General features: G+C 41.9%; 1 long non-coding RNA gene across 1 annotated transcript; it reads right to left on the bottom strand.

Annotated features, from left to right (window-relative positions):
• Positions 1 to 4,805: 4,805 nt before the first annotated feature.
• Positions 4,806 to 8,422, bottom strand: LOC117087009. Its single transcript, XR_004438640.1, has 3 exons — positions 8,323 to 8,422; positions 7,920 to 8,143; positions 4,806 to 5,064 (listed from the first exon to the last, which is right to left on the bottom strand). It is a non-coding gene; the product is annotated as an uncharacterized LOC117087009 (long non-coding RNA).
• Positions 8,423 to 14,423: the final 6,001 nt, after the last annotated feature.

The raw sequence follows: 14,423 nt of genomic DNA, 5'->3' as shown, positions 1-14,423 counted from the left end.
AAATTTACAAGAAAAAAAAAACAACTCCATCAAAAAGTGGGTGAAGGATATGAACAGACATTTCTCAAAAGAAGACATTCATACAGTCAACAGACACATGAAAAAATGCTCGTCATCACTGGCCATCAGAGAAATGCAAATCAAAACCACAATGAGATACCATCTCACACCAGTTAGAATGGCAATCATTAAAAAGTCAGGAAACAACAGGTGCTGGAGAGGATGTGGAGAGATAGAAACACTTTTACACTGTTGGTGGGATTGTAAACTAGTTCAACCATTGTGGAAAACAGTATGGCGATTCCTCAAGGATCTAGAACTAGAAATACCATATGACCCAGCCATCCCATTACTAGGTATATACCCAAAGGATTATAAATTATGCTGCTATAAGACACATGCACACGTATGTTTATTGCGGCACTATTCACAATAGCAAAGACTTGGAATCAACCCAAATGTCCATCAGTGACAGACCGGATTAAGAAAATGTGGCACATATACACCATGGAATACTATGCAGCCATAAAAAAGGATGAGTTTGTGTCCTTTGTAGGGACATGGATGCAGCAGGAAACCATCATTCTCAGCAAACTATCGCAAGAACAGAAAACCAAACACCACATGTTCTCACTCATAGGTGGGAACTGAACAATGTGATCACTTGGACTCGGCAAGGGGAACATCACACACCGGAGCCTATTATGGGGAGGAGAGAAGGGGGAGGGATGGGATTGGGAGCTATACCTGATGTAAATGATGAGTTGATGGGTGCTGACGAGTTGATGGGTGCAGCACAGCGACATGGCACAAGTATACATATGTAACAAACCTGCACGGTGTGCACATGTACCCTGGAACTTAAAGTATAATAATAAAAAAGTAAAAATAAATAAAAAAATAAAAAATAAATAAAAATAAAAAACAAATAGGAAGAGAAGAAGTCAAATTGTCTTTGTTTGCAGATGACATGATCCTAGATCCTAAAAAATCCCATTGTCTCAGTCCAAAAGCTTCTTAAGCTCATAAGGAACTTCAGCAGTCTCAGGATGCAAATCAGTGAGCAGAAATCACAAGCATTCCTATATGCCAACAACAGACAAGCAGAGAGCCAAATCATGAATGAACTCCCATTCACAATTGCTACAAAGAGAATAAATACCTAGGAATACAGCTAACAAGGAAAGGGAAGAACCTCTTCAAAGAGAATTACAAACCACTGCTCAAGGAAATCAGAGAGCACACAAACAAATGGACAAACATCCCATGCTCATGAATACAAAAAATCAGTATCAAGAAAATGACCATACCGCCCAAAGTAATTTGTAGATTCAATGCTATTCCCATCAAAATACCACTGACATTCTTCACAGAATTAGAAAAAACTATTTAAAAATTCACATGGAACCAAAAAAAGCCCATATAGCCAAGACAATCATCCTAAGCAAAAAGAACAAAGTTGGAGACATCATGCTACCTGACTTCAAACTATATACAATGCTGAAGTAACCAAAACAGCATGGTACTGGTACAAAAACAGACCAATGAAACAGAATACAGAACTCAGAAGTAAGACCACACATCTACAACCATCTGATCTTCAAAAAACCTGATAAAAACAAGCAATGGGGACATGATTCCCTATTTAATAAATGGTGCTGGGAGAACTGGCTAGCCATATGCATAAAGTTGGAACTGGACCCCTTCCTTACACCATATACAAAAATTAACTCAGGATGGATTACAGACTTAAATGTAAAACCCAAAACTATAAAAACCCTAGAAGAAAATCTAGGCAACACCATTCAGGACATAGACATGGGCAAAGACTTCATGATAAAAACATCAAAGCAATTGCAACAAAAGCAAATACTGATAAATGGGATAAAATTAAACTAAAGAGCTTCTGTACAGCAAAATATTATCAAAGTGAGCAGACAACCCACAGAATGTGAGAAAAATTTTGTAACCTATCCATCATACAAAGGTCTAATATCCAGAGTCTACAAGGAACTTAAACAAATTTGCAAGAAAAAAATTTAAAAAGTGGGTAAAGGACATTAACAGACACTTTTCAAAAAAAGACGTTTATGTAGCAAACAAACATATGAAAAAAGCTTAACATCACTGATCATTAGAGAAATGCAAATTAAAATCACAATGAGATACCATTTCATGCCAGTCAGTATGGTGATTACTAAAAACTCAAGAAACAAAAAATGCTGTCGAGGCTTCAAAGAAAAAGAAACACTTTTACACTGTTGGTGGGAATGTAAATTAGTTCAACCATTGTGGAAGACAGTGTGGCAATTCTTCACAGGCCTAGAACCAGAAATACCGTTTGACTCAACAATTCCATTACTGAGTGTATTAGTTTGTTTTCATGCTGCTGATAAAGACGTACCCGAGACTGCGAAGAAAAAGAGGTGTAATTGGACTTACAGTTCCACATGACTGGGGAGGCCTCAGAATCATAGCAGGAGGTGAAAGACACTTCTTGGCCGGGCGCGGTGGCTCAAGCCTGTAATCCCAGCACTTTGGGAGGCCGAGACGGGCGGATCATGAGGTCAGGAGATCGAGACCATCCTGGCTAACACGGTGAAACCCCGTCTCTACTAAAAAATACAAAAAATTAGCCGGGTGAGGTGGCGGTCGCCTGTAGTCCCAGCTACTTGGGAGGCTGAGGCAGGAGAATGGCATGAACCTGGGAGGCGGAGCTTGCAGTGAGCTGAGATCCGGCCACAGCACTCCAGCCTGGGCGGCAGAGCGAGACTCCGTCTCAAAAAAAAAAAAAAAAAAAGAAAGACACTTCTTACATGGCAGTGGCAGGAGAAAATGAGGAAGAAGCAAAAGCAGAAACCCCTGATGAACCCATCAAATCTCGTGAGACTTATCCACTATCATGAGAATAGCACGGGAAAGACCACTCCCCATGATTCAATTACCTCCCCCTGGGTCCCTCCCACAACACATGGGATTTCTGGGAGATACAATTCAAGTTGAGATTTGGGTGGGGACATGGGCAAACCATATTATTCTTCCCCTAGTCACTCCAAATTTCATTTTCTCACATTTCAAAACCAATCATGCCTTCCCAACAGTTCCCCAAAGTCTTAACTCATTTCAGCATTAACCCAAAAGTCCATAGTCCAAAGTCTCATTTGAGACAAGGCAAGTCCTTTCCATTTATGAGCCTGTAAAATCAAAAGCAAGCTAGTTACTTTTTAGATACAATGGGGGTACAGGTATTGGGTAAATATAGCCATTCCAAATAGGAGAAATTGGCCAAAACAAAGGGGTTACAGGGCCATGCAAGTCTGAAATCCAGTGGGGCAGTCAAATTTTTTTATTTTATTATTTCATTTTTATTTATTTATTTTTTTGAGATGGAGTCTCGCTCTGTCGTCCAGGTTGGAGTGCAGTGGCATGATCTCTGCTCACTGCAAGCTCTGCCTCCCGGGTTCATGCCATTCTCCTGCCTCAACCTCCCAAGTAGTTGGGACTACAGGTGTCCACCACCATGCCCGGCTAACTTTTTTATATTTTTAGTAGAGACGGGTTTCACTGTGTTAGCCAGGATGGTCTCAATCTCCTGACCTTGTGGTCTACCCACCTCAGTCTCCCAAAGTGCTGGGATTATAGGCATGAGCCACTGTGCCTAGCCACAGTCAAATTTTAAAGCTCCAAAGTGATCTCCTTTGACTCCAGGTCTCACATCCAGGTCACACTGATACAAGAGGTGGGTTCCCTTGGTCTTGCACAGCTCTGCCTCTGAGGCTGTGCAGGGTACAGCCTCCCTCCTGACTGTTTTCAAGGGCTGGCTTTGAGTGTCTGTGGCTTTTCCAGGCCCATAGTGCAAGCTGTCAGTGGATCTACCTTTCTGGGGTCTGGAGGATGGTGGCCCTCTTCTCACAGCTCCACTAGGCAGTGCCTCAGTAGGGACTCTGTGTGGGGGCTATGACCCCACCTTTCCCTTTCACACTGCCCTAGCAGAGGTTCTCCATGAGGTCCCTGCCCCTGAAGCAAACTTTTGCCTGGGCATTTGGGCATTTCCCTACATCTTCTGAAATCCAAACCTCAATTCTTGACTTCTGTGTACCTGCAGACTCAACACCACATGGAAGATGCCAAGGCTTAGAACTTCCACCCTCTGAAGCCACAGCCTGAGCTGTATATTGGCCTCTTTCAGCCATGACTGGAGCAGCTGGAACACAGGACACCAAGTTCCTAGGCTGCACACAGCACGGGGACCCTGGGCCTGGTCCACAAAACCACTTTTTCCTCCTGGGCCTCTGGTTCTGTGATGGGAGGGCCTGCTGTGAAGGTCTCTGACATGGCCTGGAGACATTTTCCTATGGTCTTGCGGATTAATATTAGGCTCCTTGCTACTTATGTATATTTCTGCGGCTGACTTGAATTTTTCCTAAAAAATTGATTTTTCTTTTCTACTGCATCACCAGACTGTAGTTTTTCTGAACTGTTATGCTCTGTTTCCCTTTTGAAACAGAATGCTTTTAACAGTACCCAAGTCACCTCTTGAATGTTTTGCTGCTTAGAAATTTCTTCTGCCACATACCCTAAATCATCTCTCTCAAGTTCAAAGTTCCACAAATCTCTAGGGCAAGGGCAAAATGTTGCCAGCCTCTTTGCTAAAACATAACAAGAGTCACCTTTGCTCCTGTTCCCAACAAGTTTCTCATCTCCATCTGAGACCACCTCGACCTGGACCTTATTGTTCATGTCACTGTCAGCATTTTTGTCAAAGCTATTCAACAAATCTCTAGTAGGTTCCAAACTTTCCCACATTTTCCTGTCTTCTTTGGAGCCCTCCAAACTGTTCCAACCTCTGTCTGTTACCCAGTCCAAAGTTGCTTCCACATTTTTAGGTATCTTTTCAACAACACCCCACTCCTGGAACCAATTCACTATATGAGTTCATTTCACACTGCTGATGAAGACATACTGGAGACTGGGAAGAATAAGAGGTTTAATTGGACTTATAGTTCCACATGACTGGGGAGGCCTCAGAATCACGGTGGGAGGTGAAAGACACTTCTTACCTGGCTGCAGCAAGAGAAAATAAGGAAGAAACAAAATCAGAAACCCCTGATAAACCCATCAGATATTGTGAGGCTTATTCACTATTATGAGAATAGCATGGGAAAGACCAGCCCCCATGATCAAATTACCTCCCACTGGGTCCCTCTCACAACACGTGGGAATTCTGGGAGATATAATTCAAGTTGAGATTTGGGTGGGACACAGCCAAACCATATCATTGGGTATATACTCAAAGGAATATAAATCATTCTATTATAAAGATACACACATGTGTATGTTTATTGAAGCACTATTCACAATAACAAAGGTAAGGAATCAACCCAAATGTCCATCAGTGATAGACTGGATAAAGAAAATATGGTACATATACACCATGGAATACTATGCAGCCATAAAAAGGAATGAGATTATGTCCTTTGCAGGGACATGGATGGAGCTGGAAGCCATTATCCTGAGCAAACTAATGCAGGAACAGAAAACCAAATACCACATGTTCTCACTAATAAGTGGGAGCTGAACAATGAGAACACATGGACACAGGGAGGGGAACAGCACACACTGGGGCCTGTGAGGGGCAGGGGCAGGGAGAACATCAGGATAAATAGCTCATGAATGCTGGGCTTTATACCTAGGTGATGGGTTGATTGGTGCAGCAAACCGCCATGCCACACATTTTCCCATGTAACAAACCTGCATGTCCTACACATGTACTCTAGAACATAAAACAAAATAAAATAAAGAAACAATTCAATTCAAAAATGGGATTTTTTAGATTTCTCATATAAGTAAGATCATGCATTACTTGTCTTTCTGTGTCTGGCTTATTTCACTTAGCATAATGCCCTCTGGGTTCATGCATGTTGTCACAAATAACAATGTGAAAGAAAAATAGAATCTTGGGACCCCAAACTCATTACACCAAGGGAAAGTTAATCTTGAGGACTGAGGCAGCAATACTGTCTTCCTTTTGTTCCCAAACAGAAAATGATAATTTCACAACCCTGTGTCATAACCTCATTTCCTCTACTCTTTCCCTCTTTTCACATGTTTACTTAATTTTATGTAAAATGTAGATTTACTGAGCATAAGATAATTAATAATCAACTTTTTCCTCTACTCTCTTTTCACAAGTAAGATGCAGATTTACTGAAGCTAATCAAAGACTCAGGAATGTAACCACTTGTGTCATGGCCTACTCTTCCCTCTTTTTGTTCTCCTTCCCCTCCTGCTTGCTTTCTCCTTTAAACACTGAAAGTTCTCAAAATTCTCTTTGGCAAAAACATGGATCACAGATGCTCCTGTGATTTGTATTTTTCCCAGCTGTATTCCTCAACCTTGGCAAAATAAACCTTTAATTGATTGAGACCTACCTCAGTCACTTTTTGACTTGCAACAGGATTTCTTTCTTTTAAAGCCTGAATAGGATTTAATTGTGTATCCGTACTACATTTTCTTTATCTATTCATCTGCTGAATGACACAGGTTGATTCTATACCTTGACTATTGTGAATAATGCTGCAAGGAACATAGGAGTATAGTTATATTTTCAAGATACTAATTTTAAATTCTTTGTCTACATCCTGCATATGGGATTACTACATCATATGATAGTTCTATTTTTACTTTTTGAGGAACTTCCACTTTGTTTTCTATAACGGTTGTACTAATTTACATTCCCACCAACAGTGTACAAATATTTCCTTTTGTCTACATCCTTAACACTTGTTATCTTTTGTCTTTTTGATAATAGCCATTCTGACAGATGTGAGGTGATGTGTCATTGTGGTTTAAATGGAATATCTTAAGTTTTCCTATCTGAGGATATAAGAGTACTCTCCCCAAAATATTACTGCTAATGTTGCTGCTTCGCATGAACCATGGCCTTGAGCTGAGTCCTTGGACACATGAGTTCTTGAGGACTGGATATGGGTTTAAGTACTCAAGAACTATATATATTTTTATGTGGCTGAATATTAGGGCCTGTCTTTACTGGTAAGAACTTATAGAAAAAGGAGACATTATAAAGATCTCACAAAGAGATATTTAAGTTTTTTTTCTGGGAATGAAGGAACATGGTGACCACTAATCTAGAGGCTGGGGGAAGAGCTATCTCTGGAAATATCCCAGGTATCACTAGGGAACCAGAAGTAGAGACAAGCAGAGGTGTGTTGGAAAGAGTGACATGTGTAGGTTAGCTCTGGGTGGTTTAATCACCAGTGGTCCAACTGAGGCGATGTGTGAATGAGGAGATTGACAGGAAGAAGGAACCTGAAAAGATAGATTGGGAAACAGAGCTTCATTGTACAGCATACGCAGGCAGCTTGGTTTTCGTCCCAGTCTTCTGTCTTCAAGGGCTATTTTCATACAGCATGAGGAGCCATGGGACTAGTGAGATCTGGGCTTCTGTGCCAAGATCAACCACATTCCTCATTTCCCCTCAAATGTTCCAAATGCTTTGTATCAACTGATTTTCTATATTCCTGCTAAAGCTTTTCCCATGCTCCTACTCCTTCACCCTTCATCATCCTCCAATTCTCATCTGACTTCCACCCTGGAGTTTCACCATGGCCACTTGCTCGTGGGAGCCACTGTCTGAACACAGCCCCTGAATGCTACTGATTTGGCTCTTTCTTCAGATTCTCTAGACTGAGATTTTAAAGAGATAACTTTGTGCCAAGAGAAAGGACCTAGTTTATATGTGCCACGAAAAATTCTTATATATAACTGGTTACCTAGGAGTTGATATAAAAGAAATATGTAAGTGGCTTCACAAAAATTTTGAAAAATTTAGGGATAATTGCTTGATAAATTTTTAAAGGAAACCAATATTCTGGGAACAGCATTCCTAGTTATATTACCATTGGCATTAAGGAGGCCACAGAACCTTTCAGAATATACAGTGATTCTTGATTCGTGAAATAAATGCAGGGTAGGGTCCTGGATGGTCCATCTGGTGACAGGATGACTCCCATGTTCACATTCAACTCCACTGACCAAGCACAGATTCCAAGAGAGGCTGACCAGGGAAGATGATTTCTCCCTTGATTCCACAAAGAAGGAGTCCATGACTTTTTCTTCCGCCCTGAAAGAAGAGAGAATGTCCCTTGAAGACAGTCTCCCTACTGTAACCCTGACCCTCCCTACTAATGGCAGTGTCTTTTTAGCCCATTTACCCAAATGGGGTAAATGCTCTAATTGCTCTGCCCCCACAGAGGCTGGACAGGCGATCCAGGTGAGACACTCTGAATAAGGATGCTTGACCTAGTTTCTTTCTTCTCTGGCCTTATTCTGCCTGAATGCCCTGAATAACGCAGCAGGGATACGGCCAGGCTAGACAACCATAGAGAAGGCTGGGTCAGGCAGACACAGCTGGCAGAAGCCCAAAGCAAAACCTTTCCAGTGAGGTTTTAGCTAATCAGAAAAAGGCTCTAAAGTGGCACTTGTTGCTAGCTGAAAAGTCTGTGCAAAGAGGCCTGTGAGACTGGGGAATCCCCAGATCTGATACAGCCTTTGCCTCAGAATAAGCCTGTGGGAAGTTTTCCCCTTAGACAGGAAGGAGAGGATGCATTAGAAGCCTCTATTCTGAGGGACATTGAGGTGGGGGCTGAGGAAGGACATTGAGGGCATCTTCAGGTCTCTCTGCCTATTCTTCCTTGTCCCAACTCCATTCCAGGTGTGAGTATGGTTCCTTCTTTATGCGCCCATCACAGCAGCGGAGACCCTCCTTAGACTGGGTTTACCGTGATCCTGAGTACACCACTGCTGCTGGATGCCCAGTGGCAACTTTCCCAGTCTCAGGGGCTCTAGAATTATGCACTGAATAGTACAGAACACTGGAGTGGCTCAGTACTTTTATGTGCCACTATTGCAAACCTCTTGCTGTTGCCTCTTTCCTCTTCTTTTTACCTGGCAAACTTATATTCTGATTTTAGATTGTATTTTCCACTTTATTTTTTTTTCAGCTTTTAAAAAAAATTTTTAAATTTTTTTATTTTTAAACTTTTTTATTATTATACTTTAAGTTCTAGGGTACATGTGCATAATATGCAGGTTTGTTACATATGTATACTTGTGCCATGTTGGTGTGTTGTACCCATCAACTCCTCAGCACCCATCAACTCATTTACATCAGGTATAACTCCCAATGCCATCCCTCCCCCTTCCCTGCTCCCCATAATAGGCCCTGGTGTGTGATGTTCCCCTTCCCGAGTCCAAGTGATCTCATTGTTCAGTTCCCACCTATGAGTGAGAACATGTGGTATTTGGTTTTCTGTTCTTGTGATAGTTTGCTGAGAATGATGGTTTCCAGCTTCATCCATGTGCCTACAAAGGATACAAACTCATCCTTTTTTATGGCTGCATAGTATTCCACAGTGTATATGTGCCACATTTTTAAAATCCAGTCTGTCACTGATGGACATTTGGGTTGATTCCAAGTCTTTGCTATTGTGAATAGTGCCACAATAAACATATGTGTGCATATGTCTTTATAGCAGCATGATTTATAATCCTTTGGGTATATACCCAGTAATGGGATGGCTGGGTCATATGGTACTTTTAGTTCTAGATCCTTGAGGAATCGTCATACTGTTTTCCATAATGGTTGAACTAGTTTACAGTCCCACCAACAGTGTAAAAGTGTTCCTATTTCTCTACATCCTCTCCAGCACCTGTTGTTTCCTGACTTTTTAATGATTGCCATTCTGACTGGTATGAGATGGTATCTCATTGTGGTTTTGATTTGCATTTCTCTGATGGCCAGTGATGACAAGCATTTTTTCATGTGTCTGTTGGCTGTATGAATGTCTTCTTTTGAGAAATGTCTGTTCATATCCTTTGCCCACTTTTTGATGGGGTTGTTTGTTTCTTCTTGTAAATTGTTTGTGTTCTTTGTAGGTTCTGGATATTAGTCCTTTGTCAGATAAGTGGATTGCAAAAATTTTCTCCCATTCTGTAGGTTGCCTGTTCACTCTGATGGTAGTTTCTTTAGCTGTGCAAAAGCTCTTTAGTTTAATTAGATCCCATTTGTCAATTTTGACTTTTGTTGCCATTGCGTTTGGTGTTTTAGACATGAAGTCCTTGCCCATGCCTATGTCCTTAATGGCATTACCTAGGTTTTCTTCTAGGGTTTTTATGGTATTAGGTCTAACATTTAAGTCTCTAATCCATCTTGAATTAATTTTCGTATAAGGAGTAAGGAAAGGATCCAGTTTCAGCTTTCTACTTATGGCTAGCCAATTTTCCCAGCATCATTTATTAAATAGGGAATCCTTTCCCCATTTCTTGTTTCTCTCAGGTTTGTCAAAGATCAGATGGCTGTAGATGTGTGGTATTATTTCTGAGGACTCTGTTCTGTTCCATTGGTCTATATCTCTGTTGTGGTACCAGTACCATGCTGTTTTGATTACTGTAGCCTTGTAGTATAGTTTGAGGTCAGGTAGCGTGACGCCTCCAGCTTTGTTCTTTTGACTTAGGATTGTCTTGGCAATGCAGGCTCTTTTTTGGTTCCATATGAACTTTAAAGTAGATTTTTCCAATTCTGTGAAGAAACTCATTGGTAGCTTGATGGGGATGGCATTCAATCTATAAATTACCTTGGGCAGTATGGCCATTTTCACAATATTGATTCTTCCTATCCATGAGCATGGTATGTTCTTCCATTTGTGTCCTCTTTTATTTCACTGTCCAGTGGTTTGTAGTTCTTCTTGAAGAGGTCCTTTACATCCCTTGTGAGTTGGATTCCTGGGTATTTTATTCTCTTTGAAGCAATTGTGAATGGAAGTTCATTCACGATTTGGCTCTCTGTTTGTCTGTTACTGGTGTATAAGAATGCTTGTGATTTTTGCACATTAATTTTGTATCCTGAGACTTTGCTGAAGTTTCTTATCAGATTAAGGAGATTTTGGGCTGAGATGATGGGGTTTTCTAAATATACAATCATGTCATCTGTATTCCCTACTTTAAAAGCAGAACCTAAAATTTCGGGAAGAGAAAGAGAGAAAGGGAGAGAAGAAGAGAGGTGGAGATATTTACTGTCTTGGTTGAGATCAGAAGTAATGTTTGCCAGACATTGCTCTAATTGCTTTATAACAATTAGTACTGTCCCTAGTCACTGGCAAGAGGAGCCTGATAAGTTACTTTATTTATAAAAACACATGATGTGGATATGTCCATAAGGAACTGCTAAATAAAAAAAAAATAGAATTGAAAAAACACATGGGGGGGGGCGGAGCAAGATGCCGAATAGGAACAGCTCCAGTCTCCAACTCCCAGCGCGAGCGACACAGAAGACCAGTGATTTCTGCATTTTCAACTGAGGTACTGGGTCATCTCACTAGGGAGTGCCGGACAATCGGTGCTGGTCAGCTGCTGCAGCAGCCAGCGTGAGCTGAAGCAGGGTGAGGCATCGCCTCACCTGGAAATGCAAGGGGGAAGGAAATCCATTTTCCTAGCCAGGGGGACTGAGACACACAACACTTGGAAAATCGGGTAACTCCCACCCCAATACTGCGCTTTAAGGAAACAGGCACACCAGGAGAATATATCCCACACCTGGCCGGGAAGGTCCCACGCCCACGGAGCCTCCCTCACTGCTAACACAGCAGTCTTCGGTGATCTATCTGCAAGGCAGCAGCGAGGCTGGGGGAGGGGCGCCCGCCATTGCTGAGGCTTAAGTAGGTAAACAAAGCCGCTGGGAAACTCGAACTGGGTGGAGCTCACAGCAGCTCAAGGAAGCCTGCCTGTCTCTGTAGACTCCACCTCTGGGGACAGCGCACAGCCGAAGTCCAATAGGGGAAGCAGCGGGGGCCGGTGCAGACGAGAACGACTCTGTCTGACAATTTTGGGGAGAGCCGTGGATCTCCCATGTGGAGGTTGAGATCTGAGAACGGACAGACTGCCTGCTCAGGTGGGTCCCTGACCCCTGAGTAGCCTAGCTGGAGACATCCCCCACTAGGGCAGTCTGACACCCCACACCTCACAGGGTGGAGTCACCCCTGAGAGGAAACTTCCAAAGGAAGAATCAGACAGGTACACTCGCTGTTCAGCAATATTCTATCTTCGGCAACCTCTGCTGCTGATACCCAGGCAAACAGGGTCTGGAGTGGACCTCAAGCAATTTCCACAGACCAACAGACAGTCCTTCTGACTGTCAGACGGAAAACTATCAAAGAGGAAGGACACCTATACCAAAACCCCATCAGTACGTCACCATCATCAAAGACCAGAGACAGATAAAACCACAAAGATGGGAAGAAGCAGGGCAGAAAAGCTGGAAATTCAAAAAATAAGAGCGCATCTCCCCCTGCAAAGGAGCGCAGCCCATCGCCAGCAACAGATCAAAGCTGGTCAGAGAATGACTTTGACGAGATGAGAGAAGAAGGCTTCAGTCCATCAAACTTCTCAGAGCTAAAGGAGGAATTACGTACCCAGCGCAAAGAAACTAAAAATCTTGAAAAAAGAGTAGAAGAATTGAGAGCTAGACTAATTAATGCAGAGAATATCATAAACGAAATGACAGAGATGAAAACCATGACACGAGAAATACGGGACAAATCCACAAGCTTCAGTAACCGACTCGATCAACTGGAAGAAAGAGTATCAGCGATTGAGGATCAAATGAATGAAATGAAGCGAGAAGAGAAACCAAAAGAAAAAAGAAGAAAAAGAAATGAACAAAGCCTGCAAGAAGTATGGGATTATGTAAAAAGACCAAATCTACGTCTGATTGGGGTGCCTGAAAGTGAGGGGGAAAATGGAACCAAGTTGGAAAACACTCTTCAGGATATCATCCAGGAGAACTTCCCCAACCTAGTAGGGCAGGCCAACATTCAAATTCAGGAAATACAGAGAACGCCACAAAGATACTCCTCCAGAAGAGCAACTCCAAGACACATAATTGCCAGGTTCACCAAAGTTGAAATGAAGGAAAAAATCTTAAGGGCAGCCAGAGAGAAAGGTCGGGTTACCCACAAAGGGAAGCCCACCAGACTAACAGCAGATCTCTCGGCAGAAACTCTACAAGCCAGAAGAGAGTGGGGGCCAATATTCAACGTTCTTAAAGACAAGAATTTTCAACCCAGAATTTCATATCCAGCCAAACTAAGTTTCATCAGTGAAGGAGAAAGAAATCCTTTACAGATAAGCAAATGCTTAGAGATTTTGTCACCACCAGGCCTGCCTTACAAGAGACCCTGAAGGAAGCCCTGAACATGGAAAGGAACACCGGTACCAGCCACTGCAAAAACATGCCAAAATGTAAAGACCATCGAGGCTAGGAAGAAACTGCATCAACTAATGAGCAAAATAACCAGTTAATATCATAATGACAGGATCAAGTTCACACATAACAATATTAACCTTAAATGTAATGGACTAAATGCTCCAATTAAAAGACACAGACTGAAACTGGATCAAGAGTCAAGACCCATCAGTCTGTTGTATTCAGGAGACCCATCTCACATGCAGAGACATACATAGGCTCAAAATAAAGGGATGGAGGAAGATCTACCAAGCAATGGAGAACAAAAAAAAGCAGGGTTTGCAATCCTAGTCTCTGATAAAACAGACTTTAAACCATCAAAGATCAAAAGAGACAAAGAAGCCATTACATAATGGTAAAGGGATCAATTCAACAGGAAGAGCTAACTCTCCTAAATATATATGCACCCCAATACAGGAGCACCCAGATTCATAAGCAAGTCCTTAGAGACCTACAAGAGACTTAGACTCCCATACAATAAATGGGAGACTTCAACACTCCACTGTCAACATTAGACAGATCAATGAGACAGAAAGTTAACAAGGATATCCAGGAATTGAACTCATCTCTGCACCAAGCGGACCTAATAGACATCTATAGAACTCTCCACCCCAAATCAACAGAATATACATTCTTCTCAGCACCACATCACACTTATTCCAAAATTGACCACATAACTGGAAGTAAGCACTCCTCAGCAAATGTAAAAGAACAGAAATTATAACAAACTGTCTCTCAGACCACAGTGCAATCAAACTAGAACTCAGGACTAAGAACTCAATCAAACCGCTCAACTACAACATGGAACTGAACAACCTGCTCCTGAATGACTACTGGTACATAACGAAATGAAAGCAGAAATAAAGATGTTCTTTGAAACCAATGAGAACAAAGATACAACATACCAGAATCTCTGGGACACATTTAAAGCAGTGTGTAGAGGGAAATTTATAGCACTAAATGCCCACAAGAGAAAGCAGGAAAGATCTAATATTGACACTCTAACATCACAATTAAAAGAACTAGAGAGGCAAGAGCAAACACATTCAAAAGCTAGCAGAAGGCAAGAAATAACTTAGATCAGAGCAGAACTGAAGGAGAT

Source organism: Trachypithecus francoisi, unplaced genomic scaffold, assembly GCF_009764315.1.
Source record: "Trachypithecus francoisi isolate TF-2019V2 unplaced genomic scaffold, Tfra_2.0 Lachesis_group10, whole genome shotgun sequence".
In the NCBI taxonomy this organism is placed as follows: domain Eukaryota; kingdom Metazoa; phylum Chordata; class Mammalia; order Primates; family Cercopithecidae; genus Trachypithecus; species Trachypithecus francoisi.
This window is presented reverse-complemented; position numbering and strand designations above follow the sequence as displayed.